The sequence below is a fragment of the Rattus norvegicus genome, chromosome 8 (assembly GCF_036323735.1).
Source record: "Rattus norvegicus strain BN/NHsdMcwi chromosome 8, GRCr8, whole genome shotgun sequence".
In the NCBI taxonomy this organism is placed as follows: Eukaryota; Metazoa; Chordata; class Mammalia; order Rodentia; family Muridae; genus Rattus; species Rattus norvegicus.
In genome coordinates, this window is record NC_086026.1 from 115,606,404 (window position 1) to 115,625,650 (window position 19,247).

General features: G+C 44.0%; 2 protein-coding genes across 4 annotated transcripts in view; one reads left to right on the plus strand and one right to left on the minus strand.

Moving 5' to 3' along the window:
* Col6a4 (collagen, type VI, alpha 4) overlaps positions 1 to 5,826 on the minus strand; it is a 116,344-nt gene extending 110,518 nt beyond the window's left edge. Inside the window, exon 1 of one of the 2 annotated variants that reach the window (XM_039081569.2) lies at positions 5,332 to 5,826. The gene's annotated coding sequence lies outside the window, so the exon portion shown is untranslated. The remainder of the gene's footprint in view (positions 1 to 5,331) is intronic. The other variant, NM_001412226.1, reaches the window with a different exon arrangement.
* The window catches only part of Rpl29 (ribosomal protein L29), an 893,235-nt gene that overhangs the window by 549,961 nt on the left and 324,027 nt on the right, over positions 1 to 19,247 (plus strand). The window lies entirely within an intron of this gene.

The following is a 19,247-nucleotide window of genomic DNA, read 5'->3' on the forward strand; positions in this document are numbered from 1 at the left end:
CCCGAAATCTGTTCTCAACACTTTCGAGAGAGTACTGTGAAATGAAGCCACTTCTCCTCAAAACCTTCCCAAGGCTCCCTGGTCTACTGAGGAAAGGACGGGTTCGTGATCTGACCCTGAATTTTCTGATTTGTCTCACTGTGGTTTTTAATTAACATGGCGGGGGACGGGGCTCTGTGGTGAGAGCAAGTGCATGTGTGTGCACATGGGGGCCAGAGATCAAGAACCAGTGTCTCTCACTAGAACCTAGGGCTTGCCAATTAGGCTAAACTAAGCCACTAAGGCCCTGGATCCACCTGTCTCTCTGCCTCCCAGCACTGACATTATAAGCATACACTTCCATGCCCAATTTTTACTTGGGTTGTAGGAACTGAACTCGTGTCTTCATATTGCCCAGCAAGTGCTTCACCTACTGAGCCTTCATCCCATCCCTCACCTTCACTTTTTATACTCCTCACTTTCATGTGCTGTCCTTCAAATCAGTCAGACACTCTGAGGTGGTTACAGGCTCTGCATGTCCTATTTCCTCCCCTTGGAATATTTTCAGCATGTCCCCATGGCCAAGGCCCTCACCTCATGAACGTCTGTGCTCAAATGTCACCTTCAAGCCACTCTGTGTATAATTGCTACCCTGCCCTCCTTCCATGCCACACTCTGCCTTTGTCACAACCCCATCACTGTCTAATGTACTCTATGAGGCTCACTGTGGTCCTTTGTCATGACCCATCACTGTCTAACGTGTTCTATGAGGCTCACTGTGGTCCTTTGTCATGACCCATCACTGTCTAACATGTTCTATGAGGCTCACTGTGGTCCTTTGTCATGACCCATCACTGTCTAACGTGTTCTATGAGGCTCACTGTGGTCCTTTGTCATGACCCATCACTGTCTAACGTGTTCTATGAGGCTCACTGTGGTCCTTTGTCATGACCCATCACTGTCTAACGTGTTCTATGAGGCTCACTGTGGTCTTTGTCATGACCCATCACTGTCTAACGTGTTCTATGAGGCTCACTGTGGTCCTTTGTCATGACCCATCACTGTCTAACGTGTTCTATGAGGCTCACTGTGGTCCTTTGTCATGACCCATCACTGTCTAACGTGTTCTATGACGCTCACTGTGGTCCTCAACTGTTTTCACATCCCCATCTCTCTCCACAGCATAGTGGAATCCTTCCCTTCCCATGCTATACTTCCAAATATGGCTGCATAAATGCATTGGCTTACCCGGAGAGGCTCGCTCTTGTTAAAATAGATTATTCCAAATCAACAATCGAACGGTATTTTGGGGACGTTTGGTGTGAGCTGCTCATCATCATTGAGTCCTCTTTGGCACTTTAGCTACAATTTTAAATAAGTCATTTGTATTAAAAACACAATCACACCATTGGTGGTGGTGGCTTTAATCCCAGCACTCAGGAGGCAGAAGCAGGTGGTTTTCTAAAATTTTTGAGACCAGCCTGGTCTACAGAGCGAATTCCAGGATAGCCAGGACTACACACACACACACACACACACACACTCTCACACACACCCTGTCTCAAAAATGTTGTGTGTGTGTGTGTGTGTGTGTGTGTGTGTGTGTGTGTGTGTCACAGCAGTCATGAACACAGAGGTAGGTGGATCTATGTAAGTTGAAGACCAGTCTGGCAAGTTTCAGGACACAGAGAGAGACTCCAGATATATATATATCCAAAACCAACAGCACATAACCAAATATTTAGCAGAACTTTGCAACTAACAGTGCAGAGTGTGGGCCTGGTTTGGTTTTGTTGTTTTGTTTTTTGTTTGTTTGTTTTGTTTTTCAAACCTGCATAGTATTTTAAGGGTGCTTAGTTTAAGAGCCCAGTAAACAGTGAAGAGGAGTCAGTCTACCATTGCAACCTATGACCAAGGAGGACCAGGACTATGATGATGATGAGGAACCTCAAAACTCAGTAAGGTAATGAGCTGTTCCTCACACACAAGGCACAGGACGAACTAGGGATTAGGGCGAGACAGAAGAGTCAAGGCCAAAGCAGCCACAGACAACAGTCATTCCTTCATTTCCTCCTAACGAGGACGTGCTGTGTTCGCTGCTGTGGTGGTGTGGACAGGGCTCCGCTCCTCTCGGCTAATGGCGAACTAAACATATCAAAAGTTCTTTCCTGGAAGCCCATTTCTGAAATTGGAAACTGCCTGACAGCAGTCCCTGAGAGCAGACTGCAAAGGCCACTGGGCTTCAGGGGTCAGAGACCAAAACAAACAAATAAATGACCATTCTGCATTTTGTAGCCCCTGGTTTTTTAGCATCTGAAAATAAATACAAAAATAAAGGAAGTTAAGAAGGAAGGAAGGAAAGGAGGGAGGAAAGAAGACAGGAAGGAGGGAAGGAAGGAGAAAGGGAGGAGAGAGAGGAAAAAAGGGAAGGAGGGGATAGGAAAGAAGGGAGGGAGGGAAGGAGGGAGGGAGGGAGGGGGATAGTATCTTGTTCTAATGCCAGGTTTTGATGCTTTCATCCCACTAAGTCAATGCTAACAGTCTCCACCATCTTGATGTTTATTCAGTGAACATAAACTGAATGACCCAGCTTGATGGCTCTGGTCACCAACCCCTGGTGACCCAAGTCCAATTCTCAGAACCCACAGGGTGGAAGGAAAGGCTCCACTCAACTCCTGTAAATTGTCCTCTGACCTCCATGCACGCACATGACACAAACGATACAAGAATAAATGTCAAGAAATATGTAAAGGGACTTCCCAAAAGCCATCTAAAAACCATACATAAAATCAAATTCTTATCAACTTTACATCTCCTTACAGTTCTTTATAAAAAGAATCAATCATCTTCTTCAACTCTGGCAAATGCTAGTATGTCTAGAACTAAGTGATTAGAATGAAGATCCCTACCATTTCGTTTTACATTTGTTAAAATAATAATAAGATGAACCAGACCTTATGGCACAGGCCTGTAACCCTGGCCATGTAGGATTGCTGGTGCAGGAGGATTGCAAGTTCAAGGCCAACCTGAGCAACTTATTGAGAACCTGCCTCACAGTAAAAGCTCACAGTATGGATGCAGCTTACTTGGCACAAGTCTGTCTCCAGTACAAGAAAGTTAAAATGGTGATAAACTATAAAATCTAGATTATGAATAGTCTCTGTACGCAAACTTTACTGTGCCTTGAAAATTTTATAAAAAAAGTGAAATTGTTTAACTTCCTTGTTCAAATTATGCATGGTAGCCAAGCACAAAGTTAAATGGTGGGGCTGGAGAGATGGCTCAGCAGTTAAGAGCACTGACTGCTCTTCCAGGGGTCCTGAGTTCAATTCCCAGCAACCACATGGTGGCTCACAACCATGTGTAATCAGATCCGAGCCTCTCTGGTGTGTCTGATGACAGCAACAGTGTACTCATATACATACATACATACATACATACATACATACATACATACATACATACATACAGAATTCTTTTTTTAAAAAAAAGAAAGTTAAAACGGTAGTCAGAATATATAACTTCTTAAGAGAGGGTAGCTGACAGAGCAATCAAAACCTATTATATACATGTAAGAAACTGTCACATGGGGCTGGTGAGACATTTCAGGGGTTAAAAGCATTGGCTGCTCTTCCAGAGGACCTGGGTTCAGTTCCCCGCACCTGTGTGACAGTGACTCACAACCACCGTCCAACCTCCTCAGGCACCAGGCACATAAACATGGTGCACAGACATACATGCAGAAAAACACTCATACACATAAAATAACAGTAAACCTTTTTTTAACATGTAGGTTTTAAGGGGGTGGCTGGAGAGACGACGCTGCAGTTAAGAAAATTAGCTGCTCTTCCAGAGGCCCTAGGCTCAATACCGAGCACCCACATGGCAGTGCGCACTGTCTAAAACTTCAGTTCCAGGGCGTCTGGTGGCCTCTTCTGCCCTCTGCAAGCAACAGGCATGCAAGTGATACACAGATATAAGGGCAGACAAAATGCTTATATGCATAAGATAAAAATACATTTAAAAGAAGAAACTGTCTCATAACAAAACTTACACACACACACACACACACACACACACACACACACACACACACACACACGAATCCTGACAAGCCAAACATAAGAAAATCACTCCAGTATCTCATTTGGAGCTGCCACCATTTTCCCCCAGCATGCTCTGCAAAGAACCATGGTCTTTCCCCTGAGTTTTATATTTTGACTCCACCTGTCAAAACCATATAAGTTATGTCCGTGCTTTCTTCTCCCCTTAGTTTTAACACCTAGCACCAATCTGCAATTTTTAAATCCCCAAAAGCTTGCATAATCCACAGAACGCACATGAGACCCATAGCTAAGATGGGTTCCCCTTTCCACACAGGAGGTAAATTCTGGATGCGCCCTATACCTACTTCATTTCTTCTTGCTCGATAAAAGTTCAAAGACTCGAAGGTTCCTTCTCACCACAGCTTTGCCCTTGAGTTACTTTCTCTCTTTCTCCAGCAAGTATTATTTCAGATTCTTCTTCTGTGCCTTTATCCCTGCCTCTCCCTCTCTCTGCCTCTTTGCTATCTGAGGTTACTCTCGTCTGTCCCCACATGCCCTTCTCTCTGCCTACGAAGGAAAGCAATACTTTTGTAGGCCAAGCATGGGCAGCAATGGTACCTGGCCTATACGCCCAGGACTTTGGAGGTTAAAGCAGAAGGAGCAGAAGGCGTTCAAGGCTGGCCTCTGTTACATAGCAAGTGTGAGACTGTCCTAGGCTGCACTGAGACTCTTTATCAAAAGGAAAAAAATCAAAATAAACAAACAATACAAAGAAAGCCAAAAGGAGGAGAGGAAGAGGAGAGAACATTTGTTAAAAAATAAATAAATAAATAAAAACAATTATAGCTACATCAACAATTGACCAGATGTCTGCTGAAATCTAGATCCAGAACAGCATCCAGTTAAAACTTCAGAATAGCTGCTTTCTTTTTTTTTTTTTTTTTTTTTTTTTTTTTTTTTTTTTTTGAGCTGGGGACCGAACCCAGGGCTTTGCGCTTCCTAGGTAAGCGCTCTACCACTGAGCTAAATCCCCAGCCCCAGAATAGCTGCTTTCAATAACTGTTCAATATTACAGTGGAGTTACAAGCAGTTACATTCAGTGTGTCAGGTAAAACATGAAATCGTGACAAAATTTGAAGATAAAATCATTACAGTCGTATTTGAAAACAGGACATCTGTGGATCTCACAAGCTACTGATTAGAGTTTTGTCTTGTGTAATTTATAATAAATATTTGGGGGGAGGCATAAAACAAAACGAAGTGATCCTCAACAAACCTACCCCCAGGAGAAAGGGCTGGCTCTTACCTGGAAAACCCTGGATGCTGGCTTCTTCAGTTTCTCCTTGTCCTCATCACTCCTCGGAGTTTGTTTGAGCCTAGAAATCCCCTAGAACACAGGAAGTCCGAAGGAGCAATGGTGTTCCCAGTGTTTAGTACTCTCCAGAGAGTGTGGAGAGCGGCTGTTTGTGCTGTGCTGCAGGCCCTGTACTCATGCATGCTTTACTGCCACTCACCAAAAATGGTCATTGGCCCTGTAAACACCGGCCTTGAAGATGAATACACAAAATACCAGGAAGAACGATCTCAAAAAAAATAAATAAATAACAATGAGGAACATAACGCAAATGAAACTGACTCTTTTTTTTTTCTCTTCTAATTAAACTCTGAAGAGAAAAAAAACTCTCAGCACAAGTATTCCTAATGTAATGGTTTTTACTTTCTAAGAAGTCTCTAAATTTTTTGTTTTCTGAAAGCATTCATTTTTGTGTCATCCACATACCTAATACCCTAGAGCAAAGAACCCTATGCATACTTGATCTCTACACAACGATATAATGGATGGATAAAGAAAAAGAATAGTAAATTGGACAAGGACAGACAGTGCCTGCATTTCTAATGCTGGCCTAGGGACTATCAGCATTCATCTTGAATGCGCTAAAAAGAAAACACATGGCAGTCAGATTAAGGGGCATAGTGAATCAAAAGAAATAAATTAGTGTGCACATGTATGTGTGCATGGGTTAGACTAGATTGTTCTAGTTTGAGTTTTGCTGCTGTGATAAAAAGCAACTTGGGGAGGAAAGGGTTAATTTCATCTTAGTGTTTATGCTTCACCAGGAAGGGAAGTCAGGGCAGGAACCGAGGAACCTGGAAGCAAGAGCTGAATTAGAGTCCATGGAGGAATACTACCTGCAAGCTTGCTAAGTTTGCTGTCTTATACAACCCAGAACCACCTGCCTAGGGATGCCACCACCCACAGTGGGCCTGCCTCTCCCATAACAATCTTCCATCAAGAAAATGCCCAACAGACTTGCCTATAGGCCAATCTGATGAAGGCATTTTCTCAGAGGAGGTTCCCTCCTCCCAGGTGGTACATTGCCAAAAATTAACCTGGCTTCAAGGAGAAAGATTTATTTCTTTCTCACATAGGTAGTGTCTTAGTTTGAATTTTTTTTTTATTAACTTGAGTATTTCTTATATACATTTCGAGTGTTATTCCCTTTCCCGGTTTCCGGGCAAACATCCCCCCTCCCCCTGCCCTCCTTTATGGGTGTTTCCCTCCCCATCCTCCCCCCATTGCCGCCCTCCCCCCAACAATCTAGTTCACTGGGGGTTCAGTCTTAGCAGGACCCAGGGCTTCCCCTTCCACTGGTGCTCTTACTAGGATATTCATTGCTACCTATGAGGTCAGAGTCCAGGGTCAGTCCATGTATAGTCTTTAGGTAGTGGCTTAGTCCCTGGAAGCTCTGGTTGCTTGGCATTGTTGTACATATGGGGTCTCGAGCCCCTTCAAGCTCTTCCAGTTCTTTCTCTGATTCCTTCAACGGGGGTCCTATTCTCAGTTCAGTGGTTTGCTGCTGGCACTCGCCTCTGTGTTTGCTGTATTCTGGCTGTGTCTCTCAGGAGCGATCTACATCTGGCTCCTGTCGGCCTGCACTTCTTTGCTTCATCCATCTTGTCTAATGGGATGGCTGTATATGTATGGGCCACATGTGGGGCAGGCTCTGAATGGGTGTTCCTTCTGTGTCTGTTTTAATCTTTGCCTCTCTCTTCCCTGCCAAGGGTATTCTTGTTCCCCTTTTAAAGAAGGAGTGAAGCATTCACATTTTGATCATCCGTCTTGAGTTTCGTTTGTTCTAGGCATCTAGGGTAATTCAAGCATTTGGGCTAATAGCCACCTATCAATGAGTGCATACCATGTGTGTTTTTCTGTGATTGGGTTTCCTCACTCAGGATATTTTCCAGTTCCAACCATTTGCCCACGAATTTCATAAAGTCATTGTTTTTGATAGCTGAGTAATATTCCATTGTGTAGATGTACCACATTTTCTGTATCCATTCCTCTGTTGAAGGGCATCTGGTTCTTTCCAGCTTCTGGCTATTATAAATAAGGCTGCGATGAACATAGTGGAGCACGTGTCTTTTTTATATGTTGGGGCATCTTTTGGGTATATGCCCAAGAGAGGTATAGCTGGATCCTCAGGCAGTTCAATGTCCAATTTTCTGAGGAACCTCCAGACTGATTTCCAGAATGGTTGTACCAGTCTGCAACCCCACCAACAATGGAGGAGTGTTCCTCTTTCTCCGCATCCTCGCCAGCATCTGCTGTCACCTGAGTTTTTGATCTTAGCCATTCTCACTGGTGTGAGGTGAAATCTCAGGGTTGTTTTGACTTGCATTTCCCTTATGACTAAAGATGTTGAACATTTCTTTAGGTGTTTCTCAGCCATTCGGCATTCCTCAGCTGTGAATTCTTTGTTTAGCTCTGAACCCCATTTTTTAATAGGGTTATTTGTCTCCCTGCGGTCTAACTTCTTGAGTTCTTTGTATATTTTGGATATAAGGCCTCTATCTGTTGTAGGATTGGTAAAGATCTTTTCCCAATCTGTCGGTTGCCATTTTGTCCTAACCACAGTGTCCTTTGCCTTACAGAAGCTTTGCAGTTTTATGAGATCCCATTTGTCGATTCTTGATCTTAGAGCATAAGCCATTGGTGTTTTGTTCAGGAAATTTTTTCCAGTGCCCATGTGTTCCAGATGCTTCCCTAGTTTTTCTTCTATTAGTTTGAGTGTATCTGGTTTGATGTGGAGGTCCTTGATCCACTTGGACTTAAGCTTTGTACAGGGTGATAAGCATGGATCGATCTGCATTCTTCTACATGTTGACCTCCAGTTGAACCAGCACCATTTGCTGAAAATGCTATCTTTTTTCCATTTGATGGTTTTGGCTCCTTTGTCAAAAATCAAGTGACCATAGGTGTGTGGGTTCATTTCTGGGTCTTCAATTCTATTCCATTGGTCCATCTGTCTGTCTCTGTACCAATACCATGCAGTTTTTATCACTATTGCTCTGTAATACTGCTTGAGTTCAGGGATAGTGATTCCCCCTGAAGTCCTTTTATTGTTGAGGATAGCTTTAGCTATCCTGGGTTTTTTGTTATTCCAGATGAATTTGCAAATTGTTCTGTCTAACTCTTTGAAGAATTGGATTGGTATTTTGATGGGGATTGCATTGAATCTGTAGATTGCTTTTGGTAAAATGGCCATTTTTACTATATTAATCCTGCCAATCCATGAGCATGGGAGATCTTTCCATCTTCTGAGGTCTTCTTCAATTTCTTTCTTCAGTGTCTTGAAGTTCTTATTGTACAGATCTTTTACTTGCTTGGTTAAAGTCACACCGAGGTACTTTATATTATTTGGGTCTATTATGAAGGGTGTCGTTTCCCTAATTTCTTTCTCGGCTTGTTTCTCTTTTGTATAGAGGAAGACTACTGATTTATTTGAGTTAATTTTATACTATGAAGAGACACCATAACCAAGGTAACTTTAATAAAGGACAGCATTTCATTGGGAATGGCTTACAGTTTCAGAAGTTCAGTCCATTATCATCACGGCAGGAAGCATGGCAGCATCCAGACAGACATGGGGCTGGAGGAGCTGAGAGTTCTACATCTGAAGGCAGCTGGGAAGAGACTCAGTTCTGCAGGCAGCAAGGAGGATGCTACCATTCCACATGGGGCAGAGCCTGAGCATAGGACGAAACCTCAAAACCCACCCCTACAGTGACACACTTCCTTTAATAAGGTACACCTCCTCCAATAAGGCCACACTTCCTAACAGTGCCATTTCCCATGGGTCAAGCATATTCAGAGGTAGGTATCACAGTCAGCATGTGGCTGGCATAGACCGGTCAATTCAAGACTGAGGCTAATGCCGACTGCTGTACCTGGTACCTGAGATTCTTACATGCATCTTCCAGACAGCCAATGAGAAGGATGAAAGGGCTAAGCCCAGAGACTTCCCCTAGACAGGAAGAGCAGAAGTTCTATGGCTTCTACTCATGTTCCGTTAATCAAAGAATGGACGCTTATATCCAGCTACCAAGGAAGATGTGAGATCTACTCTCCAGCTACACAGCCATGTTCTCAGTGAAATTCTGTTATCCTGTAAGAGCTGTGGGAGGATACAAAGGGGGCAAGGGAATTGGATGTCATCACCACTACAGTTTGGACGTGTCATTATTACCATTATCTTGGGACCTGAGGGCACATGCTTAGCATGAAGTACTATTTAGTTTCTGGCATAACTATTTGAGAAAATGGGGTCAAATGACGTTTCCTGAAATAAACTGTCACTAGAAAGACAGCCTGTCATTAAGGGAGTTGAATTCTCATTCCTCAATTTTTTTTTTCAGACTTGGTAAATTTGACAGAAAACCTAAAGAGCCTCCTACACAAAGAATTAGCCCCCAAATGATGGAGTGGTTCACCCTTCATCAGCTATTCCTTAAGCACCCGTGACATGGGAATAAGAGGAGCAGAATTCTGTTCTGATTGGGAATGGAGTCCTTAGCATGTGGGTGAGAAGCAGCCGTCGCTCACTAAGTGTTCCTGATTCCTGAGAGAAATAACTACAGTGTTTAAAATCCCGCCAGTACAGTCAAGTTCAAATACTTAAGGTCAAATACCTAATGTGTATGCTACCTGCAGACCAGTGAGGCCCCCAGCCTTGGTCCACGAAGCTTCTTCTCAGCAAATGTGATAAATCCGGAGACTTGTGGTCAAGGTGCTGAGAGTGAGTGACTGAGCGTCCATCTGTATTACCTGTCCTGGGCTCAGGGAGCATCCTGGAAGGCAAAAATAACATAAGAACATCAATAAGAATTGATGTAGAGGAGAGCCAGGAAGGTTCTCTTATGAGCATGACGTGGCATTGCACTCAAGACTGGGCCTTTCAACACTCAGTCCTGGATCCGGAGATGCTCATGGTGCCCCACCCTCCTCGTCCCCGGAATTATACAGAACGACCCTCAGAGGCCGCACATTGAGGCGCAATTGCTACTGCTCATTGGTTGCTTCCACAAGAGTAACGCCTAGTCTCTCCGAGCTACCCTATAAGTAGGCTTAGAAAACTCTTTGCACATTGGGGAAAGTCCTGAAGCGGCGGTGTGGAAGCTCGAGGCAGGAAGCTATGCGCATGCGTGCACACCTGTTTCCCTGGAACTCGTTCTGGTTGACAGTTCTGGAGGCCAGTGAATTCAGGGACCGTCTGAGATCAGGATCTGGATCATGGGTCGTCAGCATTGGCACACTTGCTGTTTTCAAAACGAATGTTACCTCAGAGCCTCCCCCTTCCACTCACACGGTTTAATCTCACCGTTAGAGCCCACAGCTTCACCTTTTGCTGCTGAAAAACAAAGTTATGCCAATACCCGCCATTGGCCTCTTGGGGGCGTAATGTGTTTGTTCCCTGCTTCGGGTTTCCATCAGAAACAGATTATAAACCGTTCAAGGAGAAAAAAATATCTCATTTACAACAGCTGGAACACAGTAGGCACTCAATAAATATTCCCTGAACAAATAGGTGAACAGATATTCACCTCAGGAACATACTTAAACTCCAAAAGTCCTTCTTCATAGTCTTGTAGCTGTCGGGACATTTTCACCCCAAGTCACTTCCTGATGTCACGCTATAGAAGTCAGGCTGCTGTTCCCAGAAGCCCCTGGCACCCCCATATATCCAATTTCTAACGAAGAGGTTGTACTCTGTGAAGCTTTTTTTTTTTATAGTTAACAAAAGGACATGAAAAAACTTGTTTTCAAAAAAAAGATGGTGTCAGAAACTCAACCGTTAAAAATCCCATTGAGAATGAAACACCTCCTTCCTTCTCAGCTCATCGAAGTCATTTTAACACAGCCTGGATTTCCACCCCAGGTGCACAGCACCAGATAAGGATTGGCACCCAGCTTTCTCACGAGTCTTCGCCTTGCGGTTTCCAAGGAAACAAAGATCCGAAGTTCTCATCTCAGCCTAAGCCCGATGTCAATCTCTGTACACACATCCCAGCATGCCTGGAGCTAGCGCATACTGCTTTGCTGCAATTTCATCCAACCCTCCCCAGTGCTATGACAAACCGTGTCTCACTCTACTGGCCAGGGACGCCAAGGCCTCTCTGCTCTCTGGTGGGGGATCCCTCTGGCTCCTCAAATTAATCTAATTTTGTTGGACGTCAGCATGGCCTTCATCTAGTGAACTTCTTCTTGTTTTATTGCTATTTTATTTAGTTCTTTTGGTTTTGAGATAGGCTTGAGTGGTAGGTACTGCCATGCTTAGCTTGACTGTCTCACCTCTAGCCAATTTGTGTACAGCACAGATTACTGGATCTAGCCTGCTAGTAGTTGCCATGAAAATCACATAGAGACAGACAGATACACACACATACACACACACACACACACATATGACCTTAGCTGGCCAATAACAATCTTGCCTTGGTCACCATCACTACCATCACACACACATACATACACACACACACACACACGTACACACATACATATTCACACAAATACATACACACACACACATACACACACAGGTAGACATACACACACATGTACACACATACATAGTCACACATATTCATACATACATACACAGGTACACACACATACACATACATATTCACACATATATGCATACATACGCACAGGTACACCCACACACATACACACACATGTACACACATACATATTCAAATATATACATACATATACATACATACACACAGGTACACACATGTACACACATACATATTCACACATATTCACATACACACATACACATACACAAGCACACTGACACATATACACACACAGGCACACTCAGATGCATGTGCGCGCACACACACACACACACATACACCTATTGTTATGAAGTTTTAGAGTTGCATGCTGATGTTTCCTGTTACCATGGTTTTAGTTTGGTCTCTGACTCTAAAACACAGGGGAGGAAGAAAGAGGAATAGAAATTGGAATTCTGCCCTTCCTGTATTCTTGATTCCATTCCGTCTTATGTTGTTTTGTTTGGTCTTTGTTTATGAGAGTGAGCATATGACCTTATCTGCTTAAATGAATTTGGGTCACTCACAGTCAACGATCGCCATCTGATTTCTGCACAGATGCAATGAAACCTTTTCTGCAGGGCTTCAAGTCACGATCCCCAGCGTGTCATCCAGGTCATCCCTGAAAATGCAGTTGTGCTGCTCCTCATTAAGGCACAAACCTCTTAAAACAACATGGCTTCATCTTGTCCTTTACTGCCAGGAATCCTAAAGTCAGACACAGCACCTAAGGGGGCAAATACATTTATAGACACAGAATTTAGCCCTGGAATTGATGTATAGATTATGTAGTCAAAACCTTTTAGAGGAAAAAGAAAAAAATAGTGGTTTGGTTTGCCTGAGTCCCATCCCTGGAGCCCTTAACAGATGAGTTCTTGAGTAACTGAGGTCCACTTGCTTTGACCCCTTCCATTCAGTCTGTCCTTTAATCTGCAAACTGCCTTCGGTGAGAATGCCTCCATTGCCCTTCCCTGATGGGGGAATGGGGATGATGCAGAAAGGAAGGAGGAAAATTAAGAGAGATGACGGGGCATTACCAAGGCAGCAATGCTACTGAAATCATTTCAGAACCTGGGTGTCACATCAGCAAGGGCCAACCACTTCAGAAAAGATAAGAGCATTCATTCAGGCTACCAAGAATTCCTAAGATTTAGTTATAATCCCCATACCCTGAAATATAAGGGTCTATGTTTAAAACGATTTAGACAACAGTGGTCACAAATGTATAGGTTCAGTCAGAACTGTGGTGGTTACACACCTTAAACCCAGCAGTCCAGAGGCAGAGGCAGAGGCCGAGCTCTATGAGTTCAAGGCCAGCTTGCCAGCTTGAGACTCTATCTCAAAGAACAAATCAGAACAAGACCTTACCTCAAAATAAATAAAAATTTTTAAAAGGCTAGACTATTATTCAGTGACAGATTGCTTGTATGTCGTGTGGGAAGCCCCTCCCCCCGGCAAAGAAGAAAAAGTGGAAAGATTACTCTTCAAAACTGGTGGTGTGGTTCAGTTGGTAGAGTATCTGCCAAGCATACTCAAAGCCCTGGCTTTGGTTCCCAGCACCACGCACAACTGAGCTTGACAGTCCATGCCTGCAATCCCAGCTTCCATGAGGCTTTTGGAAACAAGAGGATCAGAAGCACAGGACCATCCCTAGATACATAGCAAATGCAAAGGTGGTCTAACAATCACGATCTCCTGTAACAAGGAGACTGGAGACTGTCAGTCAGTGGTCTTTCTGAAGTTACCATTAAGTAAAATGTTTACTATCAAAAAAACTACCCATGGGGCTGGCAAGATGGCTCAGTGGTTAGGAGCACTGGCTGCTTTCCCAGAAGTCCAGGGTTCAAGTCCCAGAACCCACATGGCAGTTCACAAACATTCATGACTCCAGTTCCAGAGAACCTGACAGCCTCACACAAACATACAAGCTGACAAAACACCAGTGCACATAAAATAAGAATAAATAAACCATTATTTTAAAACTACCCATGATCCTGCTCTTTTTTTCTATGCCATGTGCATGATGTCTTTAAAAGTCTTTAAAACACTTACCCAAATATAATATACGTGGATCTTAGTTCTTATCTATGCCATAGGACAGTGCTTCTCAACCTGTGGGTCGAGACCCCTTTGGGGTGCATCAAATGGCCTTTCACAGGGGTCACCTGAGACCATCCAAAAACACAGATATTTGCATTATGATTCATAATAGTAGCAAAATTACAGTTATAAAGAGGAAACAAAATAATTTTATGGTTGGGGCCACCCCACCATAAGGAACTGTATTAAAGGGTCATAGCATTAGGAAGTTTGAGAACAACTGCTCTAAGAGAAGCAAATTGCTGTAATCTGAGGGGTCAAGTAGCATTTCGTCGTAAGTGCACATGGCAGATATGGTCTCAAACAGTATTTCAGCCCCCTCTATCTCCAACTAGTACTGAGAATTTGCAAATTAACTCAGTGGCCACTGGAAATCAATTTTCCTTCATAAAATCAGTGAGGCTGCAGATCTGTGGATTTGATGCCACCAGAGATATTTCCCATCCTTATACCAAGAGAATGTAAGAAGTTGCTCAGGGTACACACAGCCAATTAGTAGTCATCGCGCTTCAAGCTGACTGCCTGAGGCTCGCCCAGAGTTCCTTGGGTCTGCCGGAGATTTCGTTGTCCAAGTCTCTGATGGCTCCTCGTTTGCATGGCCTCCCCACTCTACAAAGTGATCAGAGCTATAACATTGTCATGTCGTCCTCTGTTCCTGAAAGATCAAAGGAAGGATTCCTTCAAGTCTGTAGCATGGAGAGCCAATTGGAGTTGCTTGCCGGAGCATGGGCAACAACAGCCTGACTGCCAGAGCCCTCCCAGCAGATGTTAACTGCTTACACATTCCAGGGAGGGGCATGCTGAGCCTCACTGCCTCCGTGACAATGTCAGCGGACCTGGTCGTTGTGGAGGGGTTTCAGCTGAGGGGTCACAGCTGCTCTGATTTACGATGTCAATGATCACATTCAGCCTGGAGGGAACAGCCATCCAACTAAATCCATTCCTCCCACTCAGACATTGTTTTCTATCCCTCTGTTCTGTCAAGGCTCCCTGAGCCTCTGAGAGGGTGAAAAGATGGATGGTCATTTTCTCCCATTTCAGGCTGAGCATTGGACTGCTTTGACACAGTAATGGTCACTTATTCCCGGCAGCTTGATTCTAGCTATGCGTCTCTTCAGTGGCCACCACCCGCTTCAGAAAGTGTCTCTGACCATGGCTGACATCGGCGATCATCTACAGCGTAAGTATAAATGCTTGGAAGGCAATTTGACAGGCACACTATATTCACTTAACACAGGGACACCAGCAGCTCCCACACTGGGGCCTCAAACTGCTTCCAGTGACTCAGCCTGTGCTTCAAGTAGTCCTCACATTCACTTCCTTCCCTTCCAAAGCAACCAGACTGACCCAACCCCATCCCACAAATCAGTCTCCCAGGCCAAGCTTTAAGAGGCTTTTTCCTTTCTTTTTTAAGTCTTCCTTGGAGGGGGGGCAGTTGGACCTAAAGACATGGCTCAGTAGTTAAGAGTGCTTGCTGCTCTTCCAGAGGACCTAAATTTTGGTTCCCAGCAATCACACAGGACATTAAAACTTCGTACAATTATAGCTCCAGGGAATCTGGCCTTCTTCTGGTTCCCATGAGCATGGTCTGCATTCCTATGTACATACTCCCACCAAACAAACACACACAAACACAAACACACACACACACACACACACACACACACACACACACACACGTGTGTACACACATAGCCAAAAATAAAATATTTTCTTTTTTCAGAGCTGAGGACCGAACCCAGGGCCTTGGGCTTGCTAGGCAAGTGCTCTACCACTGAGCTAAATCCCCAGCCCCTAAATAAAATCTTTTAAGTCATGACCCAGCAAGATGGCACTTGCTACAGAGCCTGCTGACCCAAGTTCAATCCTTAGGACTGGTGTGATGGGGGGAATCAATTCCAGAAGGTTACTCATGGACATGGATTACTCCACACATGTGCTATGGAAGATTTGTGCCCACATACATACATACATGCATACATATATGCATGTGTGCATACATACATGCAATTTAATTTTTTTATTTAAAAATCTTTTCTAACTCAAGCGGTTCAGAGACAGAGTACTCAGTGATTGTTAAATATTTCTCTTCTGGAGTACAGAGCCCACAGCCCCCTTCCTCTTAGCTGAAGCCACTTATTCAGGACTGGGCTCCACTGTACCCCATGGCCTCAGATGTGACGAGAAGTGTAGCTTACTGATGGAGTCATCTCAGTAGACAAGGACTGCAATCAGCCCTGCCTGAAGTATGTAATGTGGAGAGACACTGACCTCTGGGGGCCAGGAAGGCAAACAGTCCTACAACCATCCCTGCTACTCAGCCATGTTCATGCCCAAAGAGACAGAGCTGAAAGCTATACTTTCAAATAGTCCTAGGTTAAGAAAACCCTCCCTACCAACACAGGCACATGCCAAGCCTTACCCAGAGACACTGCAGGCTCTCAATAGTGCCCTTCGTGCCCTTAATAAACCTGAATCTTGAAGTAGGTAGGGAACTTCTGTACTAGGCCATTAAGGCCCCTGTTTGCATATGAATGGTGGATGATGATGATGATGATGATGATGATGATGATGGCGACAACAAACGACGACAATTGTTTTCCCTTCCTCTGTATTAAAGGTCATAGAGGGTTTTCTTGTATCAATTCTACCTTAGTTTCCTTTTGTCCACTTTTTCTGCCAACTCCAAGGCCAACATGGAAAGTGTTATCTTTATCTCATTTTCCCATTATATTTCCACCCTGCAAGGTCTTTCTGGGTAGGCAGCCATCTTAGTTAGGGTTTATAGTGTTGTGATTAAACACCGTGACCAGATAGCAAGTTAGGAAGAACAAGGTTTAGTCAGCTCACACTTCCACATCAGATTGTCATCAAAGGAAGTCAGGACAGGAACTCAGGGAGAGTATCTGGAAGCAGGAGCTGATGCAGAGGCCATGGAGGGGTGCTGCTTACTGGCTTGCTCCCCATGGCTTTCTCAGCCTGCTTTCTTATAGAACCCAGGACCACCAGTCCAGAGGTGACCCCACCCACAGTGGGCTGGGCCCTCCCCCATTGATCACCAATTAAGAATATGTGTTACAGTCTTGCCTGCAGCCCAATCTCATGGAAACATTTTCTTAATTGAGGTTCTCTCCTCCTAGATAACTTTAGTCCATACCAAGTTGACATAAAATCCAGTACAGCTCAGCCTCAGTTACATGTCTTTTCCCCATTTCAAAGGCCACAATTTAGCCAGCATGCATTTTTATCCCGTATGACTTCCACGGACTGCAATATGTTCTCTAGTATCTCAGCCCTTTTCAAGGTATCTCTGGACTCATGCAATAGACCCCATTCACCAAAGAACCATGCCATTCCATACTATAGAAGAAGGCGGCCAGCCTCACCCCCAAACTCCTGTAGATACTCTGCCCTCAGGTGGCTCAGCCTTAGTTACATGTTTTATTACATCTAGCGGAGCCATAGGACTGCTGCCGTAGCAAGACAGCACACCAACATATATCACAGGGACAAGGATGGACAAAGGAAACAATCCCTCCCTTGGAAAACCAATGCCTTTAATTGGGGTTACTTAAAGGAGCATGGTCAACTTACAGGGGACCATAGTACATAAGAATCTCCCCTTTCCTAGCAATGGTTAATGACTTAGATATCCTTACTAAGGGGCAGGGCCTTGTGTGCCTCATTTGCAGAGTGAGCACCACCCTCTTCCATGAAAGAGTGGTGGTTGACGTAACCTGATGAGGGTCCCATGTAGGAGATCATGGATGCTCTGATTCAAGACAACGATGATCATGTCTAACCCTCATGCCACATAACATCAAGCAACAGGAAAGCAAGAAATTACATAAGAAGCTTCTGTCTACAGGAGAAATGGCGAGTAAGCCAAGACTTAGCCCTAAGCCTTTTTTCTTCCTTTTGTTGGATCTCATGTAGTTCAGGCTGGCTTCAAGTTCACTGTGCAATGGAGGATGACCTTGGATTCCTGATCCTCCTGCCTCTACCTCCCAAATGCTGGGATTAGAGGCATGAACCATTAGCTCTAGGCTTCTAACAGAATGAACAAGAATGAGGTACAATGGTTTGACCATCTCGGCGGACCCCAGTGGTGCCATGTTTGGCCAGAATGAAGCCTGGCAGCCTAGTCTGATGTGAGACCTTCATCCTATTTCCTCAACCTTGGTCAAACTCCACCTCCTTCATCCTGACTATTCGCTTGACCTTCGCCAAGCTCCACCTCTCAAGCTATTCCTAGCAATGTAATGCTGTCCCTTGACTAGTTTCCATTGCCTTAATTTACCTCTCAAGCCTAAGAACATTCAGGATGCTTCTGGAAAGCAGGATCTTTGGTTACTAATAGACATGATTCTCACATGTGTGATTGATAAGCACATATCAAAGTTTCATCTGACTTATTAGTTCAGGCACGAGCAATTCCATGTGGATCTGAGAAATGGGTTTAAGAATAATCAGTGAACTAAGAGTAAATCAGATACAGTATTGATTAATTTCCTATAAGACAACAAAGCCCTAATCTGCAGGGTTAGCTTCTCAACTGGAACAAAAGAAAAGGTTCCTTTTCGATTCGATTTAGTCTCTAAGTCTTCAGAGCTATAAAACATGCGAGATCTAATCAATTGTGGATGGTAATTCAAAGAAAATGACATTCCCGAGAGTCAGAGTGCCCTGAAGCAGGCTTGTTGGAAAGCACTCTGGCGTGGCATTAAAATGCCAGGCACTTAACCTAATACTCCATCCCCATATTTTACATAATTTTACTTAGCAATTTCCTCTCTTTCTTTCTTTTTTTTTTTCAAATTTGCTCTCCTAAAACATTATTACAAGGATATTCTGTTTACAGAGGCTGGGGATACAGTTCAGTTGCTAGTTGTGGTTTAACTAAGAATGGCCTCCAGAAGTTCGTGTGTCTGTATACTTAGTCTCCGGTTGCTGGAACTGTTTGGAAAGGATTAGAAGGTTTGACCTTGTTGGAGGAGGTGTGTCACTGGGAATAGACTTTGAGGTCTCAAAAGCCACACATATTCCCTCTAACTCTCTAGAACCACATGTTCAATTAAACATTTTCGTCTGTAAGTTGCCTTGGTCATGGTGTGTCGTCACAGCAACAGAAAGTACTAATACAGAAGTACTTGGCTAGCATGGATATGATCCCAGCACCCCACAAACTAGGCATGGTGGCATATGCCTGTACCTTGA